This window comes from Pteropus medius, unplaced genomic scaffold (assembly GCF_902729225.1).
Source record: "Pteropus medius unplaced genomic scaffold, Ma_sr-lr_union100, whole genome shotgun sequence".
NCBI lineage: Eukaryota > Metazoa > Chordata > Mammalia > Chiroptera > Pteropodidae > Pteropus > Pteropus medius.
In genome coordinates, this window is record NW_024345861.1 from 5,206,275 (window position 1) to 5,224,729 (window position 18,455).

General features: G+C 36.6%; 1 long non-coding RNA gene and 1 pseudogene across 1 annotated transcript in view; both read right to left on the reverse strand.

Moving 5' to 3' along the window:
* LOC120612234 (uncharacterized) overlaps positions 1-13,136 on the reverse strand; it is a 219,178-nt gene extending 206,042 nt beyond the window's left edge. Inside the window, exon 1 of the long non-coding RNA XR_005655418.1 lies at positions 12,891-13,136. This is a non-coding gene — a long non-coding RNA (uncharacterized LOC120612234). The remainder of the gene's footprint in view (positions 1-12,890) is intronic.
* On the reverse strand, positions 5,351-5,469 carry LOC120612292 (uncharacterized; annotated as a pseudogene).
* Positions 13,137-18,455: the final 5,319 nt, after the last annotated feature.

Below are 18,455 nucleotides of genomic sequence, written 5' to 3' on the forward strand. Positions count from 1 at the left end.
TAAATACACAAAGGGAAAGAGAGAAACTAGATTTAGTGGGGCAATCACTTTGTGAGTTATATAGATCTCTAATCACTATGCTGTACAACTGAAACTATTATATTATTGTATGCCAATAATTGAAAAAATCTAATTGAATTGTACAATGTAAATATGAGCCACTAATTGTCTATTCAATAAAGCTAGGAAAAAATGAATAAAATACACATCAAAATTCATCCATTTGGTTAAAAAATGTAAAATATCTCATTATCATTTTTATATTGGTTACATATTAAAATGATATTATTTTGTATCTATTAGGCTAAATAAAATATATTATTAAAATTGATTTCACTTGTTTATTTTTACTTTTTTAACGTTGTCACCATAAAATTTAATATTACATATGCAGCTCACATTTGTGCCCTGCATTTCATGTCTATTGGATAATACTACTATAGACAACTAGGCAGCAGAAACCCAGTAAGGCACAGCCTATGCTTTAAATCAAATTGTCTTTGTCAAAACTCATGTATAGCTACAACAGCCTAGGAGTGTCTTTAAATAAGCATAGTACAATTTGCTACAGTAGAATCTCTGAAATTCATAGCCAAGTCTAAATGGAACTAATTTGATATAGGGGAGGAGAAGCATGAATAATATAAAAGAATAAAAAAATTCAAAACCATTGCTCTTTGAGTCTGGATTTTAAAGATATAAAGTCCATTGGAAACCCATGCCCAAGGCAGACACCAGCTCTTCCCAGCTCAATTTTACCATACTCAGCTCCCTGACAAAGACCACTGACCCCCCAGTGGTCTTCCAGTTATCCTTCCAGTTAAGTGTCCTCAGGAGACATTAAACAGTATAGAGCTTGGTAATGGAAGACAGACAATCATTCTGCTATAGTTGGGTAGATACTGAAGGCCATGAATAGCTGATGCAAATTTCTAGGTGCTCTATATGGAAGAAATGGTAGTCTTCAGTTTTTTCAATTGAGGAAGTATAATTTATTTATTATGTTTTCCTTAGAAACACTTAGAGAGGAAGCTCAAGGGGAATAATACTTACAAAATAAAAAGCGATTATCTTTCTTTTTCCTACAACTTCCAAGGTAAGGAAAACTGATGAGTACTTATCAGTTAATGATGAAAGAGCACTTCAAAAATGAAAATGGCTCTGAAATGCATAGCATTGCCTTGATTGCAGAAAATGGAGACTAAAGAGAAAAGGCACTCTTTAAAATGTCCTCTGCAATTGGCTCCGTCTCTGATGAAGCTCTCAGATTCCTTGTCCCTCCCATGATAATAACTTGTCTTTGTGGCCATAGCCAAGAACACATTCTTTGTTTGGTTACATAAGCTTCTAAAAATAGCAATTCATCATATGAATGCTAAATGACCCTTGAAGATAGTGGTTTTATAGGCTATTAAGTTATTGCAGTATCTATTTTATGTTACATATTATAATTAAAGATAAAAATAATTTTTGATGCTTTTTAAAGTTTAAAAGCATATCAGTTTTATGCTTTGAGCATTTTTATCTAAAAACCCTGAGGAAAGGTTTCCCATGGTTAAAAAAGTTTTGCCACAGACATGGAGATGAATTTTCTCCTCATTACTGAGGTCTAATTAAAAAAAAAAAGAGGCTAATTCAAAGTGTAATTTATTTTTTCTGTCTGTCTAGGTAAGTTCAATAAATAAATTCAAAGAAAAAGAATGAGAGAAATTAGCTGGCAGAATATTTAAAGGAAACTTAATAATGGCATTTCTCATCTCTTAAATCTAGAACTTTAAAACTGAAAGAGTCCCAGGAAATAATCTAGTCAATATCTCCCTAACCAGAGAGGTTAAGATACTTGCCAAAGTTACACAGCAGGGACACATATTGATTATTATTCTCCTTGACACCAAGTGAATGAATGCATCCTTGAATGAATGCAAGAAGTGACTCAAACAGAACTTTAGTACTCTTGGAGGTAGAGAAAACCAAGATATTAAGATAAGGCTACAAAAGTCAGCGGGGAAAATGTAGAGAATTACGGGAGCCTTTCTTCACAAAACTCACCAAATGATCAAGAGTATATAAGGAGTCAGAAAAGCTTCTTATACAGTCAACTTATTCAGGTGTGTTTTTTATCCCCATAGTATTTTTTAACTGGAGTAAAATATACATAACATAAAATTAATCATTTTAAAGTGAACAATTCAGTTATAATTTAGAGCATTTACAATGCTGCTCAACTATCACCTCTATCTAGTTCAAAAATATTTTTATCATCTCCAAAGATAACCCCATACCCATTACACTGTTACTCCTTTCCCCTTTCCCCCATAACCTGGCGCCCACCAGTCTGCTTTCTGTTTCTATGTTTACCTATTCTGGATATATCATATAAATAAAATCCTACAATATGTGACATTTTGTGACTGGCTTCTTTCATTTAGCGAAATGTTTTCAAGTTTCACCTACACTATAGCATGAATCAGTATCTTCACAGCTGAATAATAATCCATTGTATGTATATACCACAATTTAGTCAACTACTAAACCATACATAGAGTATTTATGGTAATTTTTGATCTTCGGTATTCATTGAACTCTCTACCATCAATGAACACACTCTTAAGATTCCTTACTCAGAAGCCAGTTCCTGCTTGTTCAACAAAATGAAAAGCTGTTTTAATATTGCATTAAGTCAGCAAAACAACTGACTGTAAAACCAACGAAGCATTTATAACAACAACCCTGTGAATTGAGTACAATTATAATTATCTTTATTTCAAAGGTGAGGTAACTGAGATGTAAAGAGCTGAAGTAGCTGTCCAGTGTGCCCACTGTTAAAAGGCAGAACAAGAACTGGTTTCTTTCCCTTTCCATCTGCCCCAACAACAGCATTCATCCAGCTACTCACACTAACCCAGTCACAACTTATTACATCGATTATATTTCTACAAATTAAGTTTTGAAGACAGGTTCTTACATTCAGGACAATAAAAGGTTTAGCTCTAAGTATTTGTTTGTCAGTCTTTCTAATTCACAAAACATTTTCCCAAATGAACAGTTGTATAAATGGTTTGTAGATTCTCATATTAGCCCATCAAAAATCTAATCCATCACATAGCTACATTATTATTGTATTATCAGACTTAAACTTTATGTGTTCTATTATTTAAAACAAACAAAAACAAACAAACAACAATAACAAAAATAAAAAACCATGTCCCAAATTGAGGAAAGAGATGCCTGAAACTCAGTATCCCTTCCCAGTAGTGGTATTCTCTGCATACTGCCTACCCTGCCCTATCCCAGTTTGTACCAATATTGTTGAAATTCCAAAAGCAGTGAGATGGAGTCCTACTGGTGAGGAGGCTTAAATTAAAGAAGTTCTCAGATGAACCTCCAAAGAGGAACAGAAACAGATATGAGGGTTGAACAATCTCTCAGAGCAAAGCAGCAGGATGTTTAGGAAGTGTGGGGAGGGGTAGAACAGAGCAAAGACAATGTTTGTGCTTGATATTTAGTGGTGAGCTACAGGTTAATGGCAAATCATAGCACCAAATAAGTTCTAACGTTAAACAGATACATTCTGGAACATTATGCCATAATGATAATTGATAATTATCATTATAGATAATTGAGATAGTACCAATTTCACACACATTTTAAGCATGAACTCAAAATAATATAGGATAAATTTTACAGTGCTTTAGAGTTTACAAAACATTTTACCACTCATTGTCTCATGAGGTCCTCACAACAACCTTGTGAGTTTGGATAGATATTAATATACCTATTTTACTCATGCAGAAATTGATCATGGTAGTTAAATGCTGTAGCCACACAGCTAATAAGTTATGGAACTAGGACTCAAATTCAAGCTTTTTAAATCTTCAAATTCTGAGTTCTCTCTGCAAAATTATGCCATCTCGGGCCAAGATTCCTAAAAAAGGAAGGTAACAGTATTCTAAATCAACTCGCAAAGAGAAAAGAAATGGAGAAATAAAAAGCCAGGAGAAACAGCAAAACATAGCATCACACAATGTTTATGTGAAAGCAAATATGACTTTCTCCTGAGCATTTCTTATTCTGTGGCTTACTCATCCCTTCTCAAAACCATAAGTTTACCTCAGAGATCATGGGAGTGGAGTCTGCCACATGTTAAGGAAGAGTTCAAGTTTCCTTTTAAAGTCTAGATCATTTCTAGCCAAAATAACTTCTGTAATTCCAGAGATATTCACAGTTACATTTTATTCCTACACACTGAACATTTTAATTTATCTACAAGACTATTACTTCTTTTTTAATTATAAGCACTTACTCAGATAGAAGCCTTTCCATGATACTGCCATCCTATATGATTCTAAAATGGAACAAATCAAGTCTGGGGCCTCTTTATTGAGGTTCTGAGGCTCTTTCAGGCTCTGAGATGTGCATTGAGATTCTTTGTCTGGCCATCAAACAAGATGAAGTGGGCTGTTCTTCCCCAGGGTTAGCCGGTCACAGCAAGACTAGATCTCAATTGTGAAAGACCCAGCAGCCCACCATCACTGCCAGCCTATTCCACTAACAACACAGAAGCCCCTTCCATATCATGCTGTGGAAAAGGGAGAGATTTTAGAGTGCCTGGAATTTATAGACAAGAACTCCATTAGCCAGTCTCACAACTAATTGCATTTCTAGCTCCTGGCCCATGGTATATTATAACTGATGGTAATGCTTGTGGAGTGATGACTTATTTGACTTTACTCCTAGTAAAGAGTGACAGAGTCTATATGTACCTTGGAGCGGGGCTGGAGACTGGTGTGTGGGAAGAAGGGAAAAACTGATCACTAGTGAATGTTTTACCCTACTTCCTAAGACTTTATTACACCTCAGATGGAGTGACCTTAGGCATAAATCATATGAGTAGAAGCTTAGAAGTCTGTATGTTTGATTCAATTCTGATTTCTTTCATTATGTCTGCCTTTCTAAGTGGTTGGGAAAATTTTGATTCTGTTGCCTCTTACTCTCCAGCTTCTGCTATTCAGTGGGTGATCTTGGCAGAAGATTGTGGCTCCTGCATTCCTGGAGTATCATGTAATGCAACATGAATCTGGAATCAAGCCCTAGACTAGAATTGTGTATTTGCTATTTATTAACCATGTGACCTTGATGAGGCAGTAAACTGACTAATAAGCCAGCATTTCTTCAATTATGTGTTGAAAATAGTAATACCTACTTCTTAGCATTGTTAAATAAATGAAATATTATAATATAAAAACATTTATTATTATTATTTTTTTTAGGCGAGGCAACCCTTGGTTGACCTCACAGATTGCAAGGACCTTGTCAGTTTACAATCCCTTATTTTTTAAAAAATTTTTTACACCTACAGCACCTGGTCTTCCTAGGTGGTCTCCCATCCAAGTACTAACCAGGCCCAACGCTGCTTAGCTTCTGAGATCAGATGGGATCGGGCTTGTTCAGGGTGGCATGGCTATAGACTTGAAAACTTTAAAATTGTTCTTTATATACAACTTATCTACTAACAACAAATGTGACTCACTCTACAGGTGAAAATAACAAATAATCTACATCCTTCCTTGTGTAAGTTTATAGTCATTTTCTAAAATGCAACTTTTTTCATACAAAAATAAATGAACATTCAGTTATCTAGTAAAATCAGACCACAAAAATAGTAACTTGGTGTGTTGTATGTATAGAGCATAGGTAAAGTTTATGTTAAAGTGATTTTGATTTAATATCTCGCATGTCACTAATTATAAATGCAGTTTCAGAAACTGACACATGAATGCTCTGTTGTTGTAAAAACTATAAAAAGAAGAGAATATGACTTCACTAGTCACCTCCCTGTCCCTAAAACAGTTTTCCATCATTTCATTAAAAAAGAAAAAATCCATCATGTACTGCTCAATATGGCAACTTGTTCCTTAATGGTCAAGACATTATTTTCAGACACATTCTTTCCTTGATTTTCTATCCCCATGGGGCCCTGCTATAATTCTTGGCCTTCTGAAACCTTGTGGCTGCAGCTTCCATCTTACTGAGCAGATTTTCAAATGAAGTCCCCTTGCTGTGTGCATAGAACTGCTCTTCAGAGCTGCAGGCGTGCCCGTAAAGGGCTCTAGTGTTGGATTTATTTCCCACATCTGGACACATTGCTCTCTCCCCAGCCTCCCTCCCTCCAGTCCCCACTTATTCTCCCTCCCCTCCCTCTTCATTCCTAAATCCTACAGCCATGACAGAAATAAATTAGCTAGAGGTACAGGTCACACCTTGGAGAGCAGTAAACGTTCTGTGAGAAATCAGCAGAGAAGATGAGATTCTCAAACAGCTGAAGCAGAAGGAATGATGCATTGATGGCTATACATGAACCACACAAAGGAGCCTGAGAACAACCTTCAGGGGAGGGGTTGGTGCACTCTAGGTTCACTTATTCTAACACCTGAATCCAAGATACTACCGCAGAAAAGATGTTCCCCTGATACCTGTTCTTCTGAATCTTTTTTCCTCAGGAAGGCTAAATGTTGCTATGCGAGTACTCATGAAAATTAAAAATTATGTTCAGATGATAGATGCTAATCCTGGGATCCCCAGGAAGCACCCGAAGGCCTAAGCTGAGTACGTAAAACATATCTCTTCCAGGAAAACTTCCCCTCTATGGCCGCTGACAGACAAAACCAAGGAGGGATCATCTAGATCCATACTTCCTAAGTTCATAAGTATGATAAAACAATATGACTTAGGCTCTTGACAGACTTGGGTTCCAGTCCTGGCTTCACCACTCAGTTAGCAAAAACCCCATTTACAAAATGCCAATATGAAATCAACCTTAGAGACAATTGAGAGGATTAAATGAATACTATACATAAATACCTGGTACGAAATAGGCACTCCATGGATGTTGGGTGCTTTTCCTCCCCCCTCTCTGATTATGAGAAGCTTTTAATTTCTCTTAATTTCTACATTTTTCCCACTATAGATCTTTTACAAAAGTGGTCCCTAATAAAAATTTAATCCAAAAGCAAATTCAAGATCTAGAAAAAGAGGTAGCTCAGGAGGACTCCCAGTACCTCCACAATCTCTATCAGCTACTAAATGCCACACCAAACAATTTAAGTTAAAGCGGGATGCTTGCTCTGAAAGCAGTGTCAAAATCCTATTCCTAAATTTTCACATATAGGAATTCTGGAATTTCTATTGCTTCATGCCAAAACCTATTTTTCTCTCGTATTCTCTTTTTTTCACTTCTAAAAACTGCATTTATTGAATGATTTTATTCTCTTTTCCTCCTCAGTTTGAGCCAAATCTTCCTCACATACAGCTGAATTTCAGTAATGAACCGAATACTTATAGTGGGTAAACCCTTATTAATTATTTAATATACAGACTTTTTAAATATTCTCAATTTTTTTTCATTTTTAATTGTGGTAAAATATACCTAACATAAAATTTACCATCTGAATCATATCTAAATATGGTTCAGTAGCATTAAATACATTCACATTATTGTGCAACAATCACCACCATTTATCTCCAGGACTTTTTCATCTTTCCAAAGTGAAACTCTGTATCCATTAAACAATAATTCCTCATTTTCCCCTTCCCCCAATCCCTGGCAATCACCACTCTCTGCCTCTGAATTTGACCACTCTAGGTACCTCATGTAGGTAGAATAACACATTCTTTTGTTACTGGCCTATTTTACTTAGATAATGTCCTCAACATTAATCTATGTTTTAGCATGTGCCAGAATTTTCTTCTTTTTTAAGGCTGAATAATATTTCATTGTATGTATACACCACATTTTATATATTCATTGATCTCCCAACTTCTCAGGGAGTATGGGGGAAATATATATGTCAACAATTTGTTGAGTACCCTGACTTGTTCATTTCTCATGCATGCAGAAACTTCTTATGGTTAACCAAATTCGACTCTGGCTATAATTTCTGTCTAGTTTCCCCATATTTCCTAATTTTTTACTAATTCAAGAAATATAAAGATAATTTGGGCAATTAAAGAGTTTTCAGGACTCTGGTAGAAAGCATTTTGCCCAGCTCATTTAATCATGCTTCCTTCCACCTAAGTAAGTGAAAGAGAAGGCTTTTTCAGAACAGAAAAGGTGAAAGCACTAAAACTCAGAGATAACAGCCAGGGGGAAAAGAGTAACATCAGGCATTTGGTTAACAGACTAAATTTTTAAAATCATTTTCACATTTGATCATCCCACCTGAGGAAATTCTAGTGACATTATAATTTTCAGATGTGAAAACTAAGACAATGTAAAGTAAAATAATTTATTCAGAGTAATATAGCTAGAAAACCCCAAGGTTAGGATCCAAAAACCAGTCATTTTGCTCTAAATCTATTTTTAAACTATACGATACTACCTAATAATTACTAAGGTCTTCACTCTGAAGCCGGAAAACATTTAAGGACCTATTTGAGGGGAAAAATGATAATTTGCATTTGTTGTTCAAGTGGAATGATTCCCCAAAGGCAGGCAATGTACATAAAGCTTATTAGGCATTAACTCTTCAGAGGACCAGACTTGCCCAATTCTGAGCAATGCATGTTGCTCCAGAATTAGGCAAAAATAGGTGTCTTAGGTATCTCTCATCTAAGGAACTTACAGAAATACTACTCAAAGCCAAGAGTCTACCAGACCACAGCCACCTTTTCCCACTGAATATGCTTCCTGGAGGCCTTTCTAGTCACATGGCATCATATGTTCTATTGATCAATCACCTGAGCCTTCTTTGCCTCAGTGGCTATATACACTCTCCTTTCAGAATAGATTTCCTCTTCTTTAAACTTCCTGGGGATACCATGAACTGTAAAAATGCTAATGTTGGTAAAGTATAAAATTTAGTGTTGGGTACATAATAGATGCTCAATGAAACAACATTCACCTACACTGTCCCATCCCACCCCGACAGTGACCTTCCTTTCTTAGCATGGACAAGTGGCTGAAGGTTGTGGTGAGGCATCTGAAGGAGGATACTGAACTCTAAAGAAGTCAAAATAGACATTTAAAATCTTTACTCATCATTCACTGCCCCTGAAGTCCACTTTACACTTCTGAATCACTGCATCTGTTCTGTTGATTTGCACATAAGTGCTCTGTGCCTTTATATGTTTCATTTATTCAGTTAGACTGAAGAAAGCAGCCTGACCTTTCATTTGGTTTTGTAGCCCTGTGACTGTGTACTTACACAGTTCTCTATAGAGAGAATACTCAATTATAAGCCACTGATTTGGTCAGAAGTAGGCCCCTGAACTTTCTCTCTCTCTCTACAAGGGGTTTTTTTCTAACATAACGCCATGTGTAAGCCCAGGAACTTGGAATCCAGATATTCCATCAATATCAATAGCCCAGTCAGTGCTGGTCAGAAGAGCCAAGAAATGCAAAATCTTGACAATTCTGCAGCTCGTTTACACATGTGCCTTTGGTTGTTTTTCAATACCTACCAGATGAATGAGGTTGAAATAACCGATAACTATCATTCTTTTCTTCATGGAGATATCTCACATCTAAGAAGCCTCATCAGAAGTGTTGGAAAGCCACCACAGATAACTAGATTTGGCTTTACAGTACTGCTCATCTCAGACACATCTACCTAGATAAACTCTCCCAGCCTCTCCCAGGACCAATATCAATGGGACCACTGATTTTGCCTTAGCTCACTGGACTATTCAGCACAAGTTTTATATTTTCAATAAATATACCATAAGCACTACTCACCTGATGATTTTAACTCACCAACACAACCACCCTGAGGATCTCGGAGTTGAGCTAAGAGCTTTTGGGGGTTCACAGAAAGAATAGCTGGCACTTACCTTGGATGATATAGAACATAAACAGCAGGAATATGTACCATTCAAAACACTGTGGGGTTTACTCTGCAAAGCATTTTGCTAAGCATTTTATGTATATCGTCTCAAATAATCCTCACAGCAACCCCACAATGACAAAGAGATGCAGAGAAATCCAGCAAAGTCCATGTACTTTGTAACTACACCATATGGCACACATTTTGTGGTCCCACAGACAGAATTCAAAGCCGGGTCCCCAACTCACTGTGGGTTACTCTCGGTGAAATATATAACTTTTCCAGTCTCAGTTTTCTTTTTCATAACGGGACTAATAATATATAAAGTCCCCACCACTGCCACACTTTTTGCCTTTGTGAATCATGAAACTCTTCTTTATATATCCTCTCTGGCTCAGTAACCTGACAACCCCACATAGGTTCAGGATGGCCTAGAATTTCAAATCCTGAGTTGGGTAACTTGAACTCCCAACCAGCCTCATTCCGATCTTAGAGAACAAGTCATTCTAATCTTTCAGTTTCATCATTTGTCAAATAAAAATATTAATACTGGTTCAATCTATTTGAATGGGTAGTGTTAAAGATAAGGTAAAAGGAAAGATGCGGAAGCTCCCTGAAAGGTTTCAAGTACTTCTCAAAGTTAAGAATCCATTATAGTAACACATTTGGTTTGAGAATTTTTTTTTTCACAAAATAACTGCCATTGTCCAAAACTTCAAGGTGAATGGGAAACTCAGTCCAAGATACAGAAAGTAACACCAGATTATTCCTATTATTGTGTAGTTAGAGCCTTGGACTGGAGCTCGAGAGTTCTGTATGCTAGTTCTAACTCAGTCATTGCTTTGAACAAACCACTGCACTTCACTACAGAATAAGGACATAATACTTGCCTTCTCCAAGCCCAATGAGTAGGATGTGGGTAGGATACAAAAAAATTCAGAAAACTTGAGACAAGAAAACCTCTAAGAAGTTGATTATATACATTTTTAATGTGATATCAGCTTTTTTTCTCCCATTCACTTTCCCTTCTCACAATCTAAATTTTATCCAGATGTGAACGCATGGAGGCCTGTCTTTGTTCATTCTCTGTCTCTTTGCATACCCTTTGGCTTTCCTTTGTGCCTCAAAAAGTTTCAGTGCTATTCATCAAGGCATAAGTTATGAAGAGAGAGCAGAGCTGGTGATGGGTGCAATGATAGATGGGAAAGGAATGTCAGACAAGAAAGTTATAGAATGCTCCAGAATGGGTACCTCTTCGCTTTTAATACAGACAGAACCAAGGCGGTGAAATGGTTTCTGACTCTAGACAAATGCTCTCAGCCATATAAAGCCTTTCAAGCGGCACTGTCCCAGAACCCAGACTGCAAATGGTACACGTATGAGTGCGCGCACGCGCGCGCACGCACGCGCACGCACACACACACACACACATACACACACACACACACAAACACACACAATTTCAAGGAGAACTGCGTTTTTCCATTCCAGAAAGGATTTGTTGTTTCAATTAAACTCATCAAGACCTCTGCCACATGTTAGGGAAGAAAAGAAAAACCAAAACAAGATTGAATTACTTTAACTATCTCCTTAGGGATCAATTGATATCAAATAAACCACCATTGATGCATCAGAGAAGCTTTTACTTATGGAAAACAGAAGCAGGTGCAGAATTGCAGCAATTGGTACTAAATCAAAGCCCTGGGAGCAGAAGGAAGTGGATTTAGGTACATCCACTTAGCTCCTCTACTTATGTCTAAATCACAGGGTGGGGAGCAGATCACAGCCCTGGCAGTGTCTGGCCTCTTTTTCTCTCACCTTCTCTGAGGTCCCTTCCCACTTTGCTCACTGCTTCAGTTGCCCAGTAAAAGCAGATGGACATAAGTTAAAGAACAAGGTCAGCACATCAGCTAAGTCTGATATGGCCCATGTCTATCATCCCTCTCTGGGACAGGAAGATGGTGTAGGAAGGGCAGGAGTGCTGCTACATTTGACTCCATATGAAACTATGCTATTTTTGTTTATTCCCCCTGAATAGCTGGCCAGTCTGATTTACATATTGATAATATGTGATGCTTTGTATTTCAAAATTTATTTAATCCCTAACTGATCAATAATCCTTGCCTGGCTGTTTTTGGTTTTGTTTTGTTTAAGTTTTTGGAAAAGAAACCAATCCTATTTTACTCTTAAAATTCTTGAATAAAATTAAACTGCTTTAGCTCAGGATGCACTATTCCTACATGAAGCCGTGTGGTTTCATAACCTCAGTCCTCAGATGTTTTAAAGGGGCCGCCTTTGCTAACTTGTTTTTTCTGAGATCCTAATTCTCTCTAATCTGAATGTTTTGTGTTATCAACTAATATTGTAAGACAGCACATTAAAGTCTGATCTTTGTTTTTAAATAAGTAAAATTATTAACCTAAACTAAATCTGTGAGTATGCAGCATGTAGTGTTTTTGCATCCATTGCTTATATTCACCAAGAAGGTTTTGACTTAATTTCTTTATTACAGACTGCCTTTCTAAATGATGTTTCCCTCCAAAACTACATTTTTTAAAAACTCCACTTTGACACAGATTCTGAGAAAACTGTACTCCTTCCTTAGAGTTAAAGTTGAACATTGTGAAAAATGCACATTAAATAGAGAAAGAGATGGCTCTTCTCTATAAGAGGGTTTCTCACAATGCAGTCTCAAAGCCCACCAAAAGTTCCAAAAACAATAGCAATAAAAAACAAACTCTCTTTCATCTTTGGCAGCAACAAAGCAATAACTTTCACCAAACCAATCCACACCAAGAATTAATATAACACAGAATACATCCACATTCAGGTCATTATGGCTACATCAGCTCACCACAATATTTATTTTGAAAAATATATAATTTGTGGTAGAGAGAGAACCGCAAATACAAAAAGAGATTCTTTCAAATGCAAATTAACCAAAAGACATATTTTCTCTATGTTTGGAAAATCACTCCAGCCTATGAAAAGCATGCTTTTGTGTGAAAAATAGAAAATTAGTGTACACCCACTTATTTGTAAGAAACAATTAAATTTGCTGTAGATTACCTTAAAAGTTGAGAAAAGTAAACTCCTTGCTCCTTAAGTCCTTAAGGACTCTATTAGCATTCACTGACCTAAGCAGTCTTCAGTTCTCAGGTAGCAAAGTTTCTTTTCTTCTCCACTGAAATGCTCATGTGGACACTGAAGGACATCGTATAAACTAAACTGATCAGAAAAGAATATTGTTTCAATCTTCTGGCAGAAAGAAAGAGAAGAGAGAGAGAGAGAGAGAGAGAGAGAGAGAGAGAGAGAGAAAGAGCTAAGAAAAAAAGAAGAAAGAAAGAAAGAAAGAAAGAAAGAAAGAGAAAGAAAGTGAAAGAAAGAAAGAAAGAAAGAAAGAAAGAAAGAGTTGTTAAAAAGAAGAAAGAAAGAAAAGAAAGAAAGAAAGAAAGAAAGAAAGAAAGAAAGAAAGAAAGAAAGAAAAAGATGGGGAGAGAGCAGAGTAAAATGCAGTCTAATCGAGCATTCTTCCTGGTGGGAAAAAAAAAGTAAATCCAGTATTCTGGAACGAGTTCAGACATAGCTTGACAGGCTACAGGAAAATTTACACTGAGCATGCTTAGCCCAGTGCTGCTTGCATGAGACACTCTTAATGAATATTACTTCTTTCCCACTGGCTATTCCTGCTGGAAGTCCACACCCACTCCTCTTTTAGAAGTCAGGAATTTAGCTTCAACCAAAGTCCAGAAAACATGCTTATACAGAGACAAGGCCTCACCGATTCATAAACTTTCAGGTTGTGACCTGCAGGTCAGTTGGACAAATGAAACATGGGGATGAATTTTTTTCTGCCCTTGGTTATGTTCCCAGCTTTGTGCCTGTCCTAAACTGCAGTGCCCTGGAGAAAAGAAAAAGAGGCAGCTTTCTTCCTAAAGAACATCATGTCCTAAATGTAGTTTAAAAGTCTTTCCAGATCAAGTTTCTAAACCTGGGTTAGAAGAAGAGTTATCTGCATATTAAAATACAGCATGAAGATTTTTAGCTTCTGGATAATTTTTTTTAATTTCCGCTAAAAATGTACCATTTCTGAAAACACATTATCTCCCTCTAAAATGCCACATACCAGTAAACAATCTCAAAATATGTTCAAAATTCAGATTAATCTGCTGTGCTGTCTTAGTTACACTAAAAAATGGTTTTATTTTTCAAACAATGCTTTTCCTTTCCCTAAATTGCTGTGTCATGTTTAATTATAAGAAGTCTGAAATTCTGAAAATTTAAAAATTGACTAATTCTCTGACAATCTAAGAAGGCAGAATTCTTACTTTGCAAGTGAAAATGGTGGGGGGAGAAGAAGATGAGGGCAAGGTAGAGATAGGACCTAATATAGACAATAATGGAAGGATATTTTATATTTAAAATAATAATAATAAATATCTTCTGTTGTTCAGATATTTTTAGGGTGCCACTTATATATTTCTGTTTCCTATCAAATTACAAATTATAAATATAATGATTCATTTGGAATTAAGAAACTTATTTATTTAGATGCTCACACATACACACGTATGCACTAGTTTGTATTTGAAAAGAAATGATATCACAGAGAATCAAAAGCAATAGAAATTCCCTAAGTGTACAAAGAAATATGGTATGTCCATCCTTTAATACATAGCCTGCTTACCTAGTATTGACTCCTTGGATTAAGAAAAGGCACTTCTATGAAACTTATGAGTGCATTTATTGCCTCTTCATTCCTGCAGCACTTTCAGCAGCCACTTCTGAGCTACTATGACATGTTCCCCTTATCTAAGATCCTGTGGCATAAAATTTTTCCTTGTCTGCTGTTGAATAAATAAAATTTCCTCATACATATTTTTCGTCCTGTCATTATGAGGTTTTGGGAGAGTTTAGGCAGAAAGGTTGTTTGTTTTTATGCTTTGCTGAAGGGAAGAATAAAATTTAGCCTCTTGTTCCAAATATGTTTATTTATGCTGTTACAGAGCAAACTAAGTTTTCAGCAATTAGGTGAAGCCATAGAGAAACCATGTTTCAAAAGGCTAAATCATCTTTGTGACCTGGCATAAAGTAAGTGTAAAATAGGAAGGACATTTATTCAGCTGACACAAAGAGATGGCCTAGAGATCAGAGAGCCTCACAGAATGGAAGGGAGGGACTCTCCGCCAAGGCTGGTGCTCTGACCTGTAGATGGCCTTGCTTCCTGGCCATCAGGATACATTGGTGTTTTTGTTCATTTGTTTGTTTATTTTTTGTTCTCATCCTTGAGAATGAAGATTCGTCCCTGAATCTAATGGTGCTGTTGATGGAAACAAAGTCATGCTTTTCCAGCTCGAATTTTAAGACGATTCTATGTGAAGTTATGATGGTCTTTACAGTGACATCCCACTCATCCATGCAATTAACAGATCTTTACTGAGTCCCTCCTCGGACACACATCCGGTACTGGAAATGGAGTAGTGACTAAGAGAAACTTAGTTCCTATCCTCAGGGAGCTTACATTCTGGTGAATATATAGTTAATTGATTAATTTAAAAAAATAATAAATGTATTTACAAACTACAGTAAGTGAAGAGAAGAAAGTAAATGGGAAACAATGAGAGAATAAGTCATAGAAACCAATGCATGTGTATCAGAGGCTAGGAGCCACAGAATAAGGAAAATGAGAAGCACATTTGGGAAAGAGAAAATATGAAGCATGCCTGGGTTAAGGTCTTGAATGTAACATTAAGGCATTTGGATTTAATATGGTGAATAATGGGGAGCCACTGAAGGCTTTTGAGAAGAAAAGTAGACCTATTCTTTTAAAAAATTTTTGAAATATTAGTAAAATCTAGTAGTTTGAGGGATATATTGCAGATTAACATGAAAAGACCAGTTTTTGTAATAGCTCAGATGTATGTGTCTATGGGGGGGCGGGGTGCAGATGAGAGAGAGAGAGAACTTAATCTAGGAGAGTGCAATCACAGTGGAAAAAAAGGTAGTGCATGAGGTGATATGGAAGTAGAATTGACAGGCTTTTACAAATAATTGGATATGCAGATGAGGTGAAAAAGGCATTTTAGGGAAACTACAAAATTTTTAGCCTCAGTAGCTCTGAGAATTGGTGGTGCCTTGAGCAGAAATCAGGAAATCTTGGGAAAGAAAACCATGTCTGGCATATGGTAAATTCAATTATTTACTGGATTGTGGTATGTTGAGTTTAATAATTATAAGGATACCCAGCCTATACTATTATTTTAGTCAGGAATTATATTTAGCTACTAATAGCAACCTGATTATAGTCTTTTAAATACCCACAGGCTTATTTTTCCCTCATTTAAAAGAAATTTACAGGTTAACAGTTCAAAAAGTGACCACCAGGGACCCAAGTCTTTCCATCTTTTTGGTCTACCATTCTTTTTGCATGGATACTTCATAGTCTAATATGGATATCTGCATTTTAGCAGTTAAAATAAAGCAGGAAAAAAGTAAAAAAGTAAAAATGATTGCTGTATTAATTTTCTACTGCTGCTGTAACAAATTACCTCAAGCTTAGAGATTTAAAAAAAAAACCACACACAAATTTATTACCCTATAGTTTTATAGGTCAAAAATATGGCATGAGTCTCATTGAGATGTAATCAAGTTATCATCAGGGCTCCATTTCCTTCTGGAGGTAACGGGAAAAACTATTTCCTTGCCTTTTCAGTCCTCTAGAAACAGTTGCATTCCTTGGTTTTGTGCCCCTTCTTCCATTTTCAGAACCCTTCCTCCCTCTTTCACTTTTAGAGATACTTGTAATTACATTGGGCCCACCCAGATAATCCAGGTTCCAGTTGATAATAACCTTAGTCTCTCTTTGCCATGTAAAGTAACAGATTCACAGGCTCCAAGAATTAGGACACAGACATCTTGGGGAACATTATTCTGCCTTCTACATTTACCTTCAGCTGTTTTAATCATCTTAACATATACTTCTCAAAAACCTAATCCAGTACCTTTCTTTTGCATTAATGGTCCCTCCTGTCTGTAAAGAAAGCAAAACTCAATGCTACCTTTGACAATATAGAAGCCTCCTCCTAAAGAATAAGAATAGATATTAGATAGGCAGTTGGTAGTATCTGACACAAATATCTAGCATGTGAAGTCTTGACTAACTCTAGACCATTACAATAGCATCTTAATTGATTGGCCTTATTCTACAGTATATGTGTTGTCTATACTGCTGCAAGTTTGACATTTCCAAATCACATATAAGACAAATAGGTGTTTTAAAATCTTCACTACCTATTTCTATAGGACACAAGCCAAATTTCTTAGCTTGATACTTAGGGCTTTTCACATACTGGCCCTAAACTACCTTTTCAGACTAATTCCCACCACTTGCCATCACATATATGAACTATTGATAATTCCATTTCTTGCTGTTCTCTGAACATACTAAGTCCTTTCATATCTAAATAATAAACAGGTTGATCTATGATGACTCCATCATCTCTCAATTCCTAAACCTGGTCTTCTTCAATGACCTTGTCTTCTACCTTACCTCAGCCACTCAGTCCAAAGACAGGTTTCTGACCTTGTCATTACTAATAACTGCAATCTCTCCATAATGTTAAACATCCCATGCATCAGCTCACCACATAGCATCTTATCTTTCTTGCCCACTTGCTCTAGTACCCCAACCACAGCAATTGTTCGACTCCCCAGGAATTTACAATTTGTTCATCCTTTTTGCTATACCTCAACTTTTCTCCTTACTGAACTAATAGGCATGAGCAACCATCAGAGTTATGCTTTTGTGTACATCTTCAAATAGAGTAAATGCTGTGGCACACTGAGAAAAGTTCTTCACTACTGAAGGCCCCAAGCACAACACCCAAGCCAGGGACCTGCTGACAGCTCATAGCTGAGTCTCTCTCTGGGAACTGTCTTCAGGCGATTCTCCAAGGTTATTCCCTTAGAGACATCCACTTATTGGTTGATGAGGGGGTAAAAAAAAAACTATACACACTTGGCTTAATCTAGAAAAAAATGCTGAAGGTCTCTGCTAGTTCTATTGCAATTGCATCACAGTTCCAGTTCTCCTCTGCCAAATCCTGCTACCCTCACTCTTTTGTAGGTATTTCTCCTAAGAGCATTTCTAAAAATTTTCTACATGCAAATCTTTATTTTGGAGTCTCTTTCCAGGAAATTTGACCCAAGGCAGTACTATGCATTCTTGGAAAAAGATTCTAAAATAAATTTTGGAACCAGATCACCCACCAGCCAGTTGACAATGAGAACCCCATGACTGGTGGTGAGTGGGTAGTTCTTGGCATGCTGTCATGCTGCAATTGTTATAACTTACACTAGTGGTGAACCGAATAGGATGCAGGTGTAACAAAATGCGCTGGCAAAGATAATACCTCAGGAACTTGAAATATGCAGACTATAAAGTTGAATAACTGTTTGGGGTGGGGGCTACCAATGCTTTGAGGAATGACAATGAAAAACTATGGGTAATTCATCAATAATTAAAGGTTAAGTGTGAAAGCCAGTAGGCCTCCTTAGGAGCATTTCAAGAGACTTTCTCTTCTGAAACTGGAGAATAGGAAAGCTGAGGACCAGGGCCACAACTTAATTATAGGT